At 42.8% G+C, this 5350-nt stretch overlaps 1 long non-coding RNA gene across 1 annotated transcript; it reads left to right on the top strand.

The window, feature by feature from the left end:
* The first annotated feature begins 2393 nt into the window (after positions 1–2393).
* LOC115553293 (uncharacterized) lies at positions 2394–5350 on the top strand. Its single transcript, XR_003978421.1, has 3 exons — positions 2394–2754; positions 2932–3021; positions 3287–5350. It is a non-coding gene; the product is annotated as an uncharacterized LOC115553293 (long non-coding RNA).

Consider the following 5350-nt stretch of genomic DNA (forward strand, 5'->3'; position numbering starts at 1 on the left):
ACATGTTCCCAAATGGAACGGAGAAGGGAGGGGGAGCGTCATTAATTGTTGCACTGAAACCCTCACCATAGTACGCAGGACAATGTGATCTTATATTGTGTGGGGTCGCATCTATTCAAAAACGTTATCTAACCCACCACAACCAAAACACACAACTTTGGTTTCGTCCTAGGCCGCCTAACTGATAATGTATGCATACTAGTGCTGTCAGTTAAACGCGTTCTTAACGGCGTTAACGCAACCCAATTTTAACGGCGTTCATTTTTTAACGCGCGATTAACGCAAATTATTATTTTTGGTTTTTTTGGCTCAAAACAAAGAAGCAGTAGCCTGACTGCTATGTTCAAGGCGGTATGTTTGTATGTTCATCGTTTAATTGCACTATAGGCTTTTTTTTTGTATCGTCCTGTTTTGATCAGTATATGCCAATGTTGCTATCAATAAAAAACATTTGCACAAGGCGAGCATTGATACGAGCATTAAAATGAGAACAATTAATGGGATAAAGAAATCAAGGGATATTTAGCATAGAACAAAGATTTGCGATTAATCACGATTAATCACGGTCAACTGTGACATTAATGCGATTAACCGCGATTAAATATTTTAATTGGTTGACAGCACTAATACATACATTATCAGTTAGGCCTATGACGAAACCAAAGTTGTGTGTTTTGGTTGTGGGTTAGATAACGTTTTTGTCAACGTCTTTGTTGGAGGATTATTAAGATAAATAACGGTAGGATTCTTAAGTACATTGGGATAATCTGTTTCGCGGTTGTAATTATAATCCTCCACAAAAGACGTTGACAAAAACGGTTATTGTATTTGTTTGACGTTTTTCTTTCCAACTCTCCGGTTTTGGGGGGAGTTTTACACTACCCAGAATCCCAGTGTAAAAAGACTTCTTTGATTGGCGGAGCTCGCTGTTACCATGGAAACTTTACCTCACTCGCGAAAGACAAGTCGTCGGTAACTGCTGCCATTGAACTCAAATGCTTAATACAAAGCAACCATGATTTCCCTTCGGCTTATGGAAAGTTGGAGAGTTGATGTTAGCTCTAGAGGACATGAGCTGAAAAAAAACAACATGAAATCTCAACTCATCTGCTACCAGTAGTCTCACAGTGGAGAGATGACCAGGTGATGATCCTGGGGTCAAGTTGGTAAAAGAACTAGGTTGGAAATTGTCCAGGACCTGTTTTTGGTCTGTCCTGCTTTTATGTGTGTCTGCTGCGCTAACCTAGGCCTGCCTTCCCCAGAGAGGTACAGCCTCTTGCGGCTCCAGGTGAGGTGTCCTGCAATGTTCCTCCAGCAGAGGGCGCCACTCCACAGAGTACTCCAGAGAGCCAAGGGTCTGGCTACTGAACAGGTAGAACCAGCAGCTCAGAAGAACACAGTTTAACGCACAGTTCATTTGTCTTTAAGTTTAAACATAGTCACTAGTTAATAATATTTTTTTGAGAATTCTGTTTGTGTGTATTTTGCTTTAGTTATGTTTAACATCCACTTAATCTTATGTAATGGATGATGTAGTAGTGTAGTGATGATGTAGACGATCAGGATGCTGGTGGTGATGATGGGATGGTGAGGACGATGATGGTTTTCTCTCTGCAACTAGACCATCACCACAAAGAGTGACTCCATCCTCCACTGGACAGACAGATCTCCGACCACATTAGCTACACCCACGGTAAACTGCATGCCATCACCACCCTGGCACTGCAGTAACTCAAGTGTTGTTTGTACAATATTTAAAGTGCCTTAATGGAGGGTGACAGGAAAATTGTTACAGGACAGAGGTCAAACTTGTGGTCTCTACAAAGCATATTTCCTACTTTAAGACAGATGCATGACCAAGTAAATTTCAAACTTCAAAAGACTCAGTTTATGGCAAAATAATAGGCCTAATTCAAACATTGAATGGCGTTTTATTCTACAACTTCTGAAACACTGAGTCGTCGTGTGTGAGCTTATGTTGCAATTCCGACCTGCCCTGGTACGTCAAAATAGCAGCACCGACTGCGCTATGCCGCTATCCACTAGTGCATTTAGACCAGGTATTTTCCAGTCAGTGGTGCAATTGAGTAGCCTGGCACCGCCCACCTACCTACTTCCGCTCAATTTTCATTTCACCTCAGTACTAGGTCTGGGTCTGCTTAATATGAATGCGTGCCATGGAAACCAGATTTCTGGCGGTCCAATCAGCGAACAGAGGGAGTGGCTGAGACCGATGACGACTAGGTTGCGCGCCAGTTTCAGTTGTAGTCAGAGGAAGACAATGGAGAAGGATACAAGAGAAGCTATTCGGTCTGTTGTGGGATCGCTGACGAAAATCGATCAATTAAAGCCGGAGCAAGAACAAGCTTTGCAGAGTTTTGTTGGTGGCCATGATGTTGTGGCGCTTCTCCCCACCGGGTTCGGGAAAAGTTAGATTTTCCAGCTGGCTCCGTTAGTGGTGAAGGAGTTAGCTAAGGCGAACGCTAGCAATGCGAACCTGATAGTTGTTGTCGCCTCCCCTCTTGTTGCACTTATGGAGGACCAAGTGAAGGAGGCAGAACAGTTGGGAGTTCGTGCTGGGCAGCTCGGCGTGCATGATGACTGTGACATTCTGAATGGATACTTTAGTCTGGTGTTCGGCAGCCCCGAGTCCTGGCTGCTAAACAATACATGGCGACGGATGCTAGCCTCAAGCATTTACCAGGAAAACCTCATTGGCATTGTCGTTGACGAGGTCCACGTTACATACAAATGGTAAGTTAGCACTTAATACTGTTTAACAACATAATAGGGCTGTTTTTGCTAACTTGATTGCTTAGGTTAAACAACATGAGTAGGTCTGTTTTTGCATACTAGTTAACTCGGTAGCTTAAGCCAATGTAATAAGCCAACTTTATGATGGCCTGTAAGATTAATGAGGAATTAATTTAGTTTCTCTCAAGGGCGAGGCTTCCAAAGGCGAGTCGGCATTCCGAGACTGTTTTGCCAAGCTCGGAGAGCTAAGATCTATAGCCAAGGAGGGTGAGTTGAATGCATGGCCCTCTGTGTTGCTCATACCTTACATGTTGTGAAATATCTCATTTGTATGCTATCTGTTGCAAGGATTAGTTACTGTCCCTGTAATGAAGCCGAATTGCCTGATTACTTGGATTAAGTGCATTCATGTGTTCATAGTGCTGTTCATTAAGTCCTCCCTGCCATAGTCTATTCAACAAACCCTAGACAACATTTTGGGTACATTATAAAATGGGGCAGGTGTTCATTGTGAACTTTTTTAATCTACCAGGTACACCTATTTTGGCTCTGACTGCCTCCGCTGACATCAAGTCCAGAAGCAGAGTCAGCAGACTTCTCCATATGGACAATGCCGTTTCCATCATTGCAAGTCCCAATAAGACAAACATCCGTCTTGGATTGTGCAAGGTTCCCAGTTCCTCATCACTTGAACTGCCTGGACTTGATTGTGCAACATGCAAAAGACAAGGGCTCAACGATGCAACCAATATTAATTTACTGCCAAAGCCTGAAATCAGTGGGGAGAGTTTTCTCATATTTAAAGGCGGAACTGCAAGGACATGCCTGGGTAGGCTGTGATCCGGACTGTAGAAGTGTGAACCTCCTGATTGGTATGTTCTACAGCAAAACCCTCCCCCACAAGAAGGAGAGAGTGTTGGCTTCAATGAGGGGGGAAGGGAATTGCCGGATAGTTGTGGCAACAACAGCTTTGGGGATGGGGTTAAATTTCCCTAATGTTTCACACGTGGTAATGTACGGAGCTCCAGGTGACCTAGAGGCAATTTTACAATAGGTGGGCAGGGCTGGGAGGCATGGTCATCCATCACATGCCATCCTCTACAACAGTGGACAATACTTCAAGGTGGATGAAGATGTAAAAAAAGTTGCTGTTGGTAAAGACACATGTTTCAGGAAATCTCTATATTCACATTTTGAAGCAGAACCCAGCCATGGAGAGCCAGGCCATCTCTATTGTACATACTGTCAGACTGTTTGCTCTTGTTCATCTGGCCCATGTACAGAACCCACGCCAAATTATGAACCGACTGAAGCTGAACCAACTGATCAGAGATCTAGGCATGTGGATGTAAATGAGAAGTCTTTGATTGCAGATTTGCTGAATGACTACAGAGGTAGTTTAACCAATTCATCCAATCCACTGTACGCCTCACATGCAGACTGCACTGGATTCAGTCAGCAACTGGTTGATAATGTAGGACCGGTCAATACATATTTGACCGGTCCTACATTATCAATAACCTTCCTGTGTTTAAATTGGACAATGCAAAGGAGATTTTAATTATCATCAGTGATGTTTTTGGGGATATTGATGGGGATCCTGCAATATCATTCAGAGAGGTATTTAACTGACCCAAATCTCTATTACAGTAACTACTTTGACGATGTTGATGATGCACTCATGAAACGTGTCAGTAGCTCTGAGTCTGAAGTCTGGAGATTTACCATAAAGCTATATGAAAGGGTCGACTCGAAATCTGATCCAATGAAAGATGCGACCAATAATACCAACATGACTTGTCACTGCAGGACCAGAACCCAAACCTCCAAACTGGGGCTTGGATAGCAAAGGTGTGACAACATCACAACATGAGGAGGATACGTCCGCTCCTCAGTCCTCACCCAGAAGGCCACGCAGGTTTAGGTCCAGGCTCTTGTCATCATTTGCCTAGACAACTGAAACTCCCTACTGGCTGGTCTGTCTGCGCCATTCAACCCCTGTAGGGAAAACGTTGACTGCCAAGATGGGACGGGCATTATGCAATCCTAGAGACAACACACAAACATACACACATACATCCTGGCAGAGGCCCTGGGCCACACTTAAAACATATCTTTGCCCATCAAGCTTTTTTTTAATAATAATTAATAATACGATAAAAAGCTAACAATTTTTTTTCTTATTTTTCACTGTTTTTACGAGGAAAGTGTGCTCTTTTGGTCAATTTGTGTGCGGCCATGATTCTTGCACTTTTTGGGTTTGTGTTTGTGTGTGTGCGCTTTTGTTTTTGGCAGTAAAAAAAAAAACAGTTCTGAAAAATAAAATTCCCGCCCCTGTCTGAGACCTAATTGTGTCTAAGAGTAATGACTTCACCCGTGATTAAATTAAAAAGGCTGTAAAAACCTCTTGTTATTGCTTGCAGTCCTAGTTATTGTTTGGTATTATTTTAATTGGGTATATTTATGGTTCTCTAGCATCATTTGTTAGCTTGAATGAAACTTGTTTTGTTTTCAGATGGAATGTGTTATTTCTCTGGATTGGCATGTATTGAGCAATGTAATCCAAGTCTGGAAATCTTGGATAACATTATCCCAA

The sequence above is a fragment of the Gadus morhua genome, chromosome 11 (genome assembly GCF_902167405.1).
Source record: "Gadus morhua chromosome 11, gadMor3.0, whole genome shotgun sequence".
NCBI classification, from domain to species: Eukaryota; Metazoa; Chordata; class Actinopteri; order Gadiformes; family Gadidae; genus Gadus; species Gadus morhua.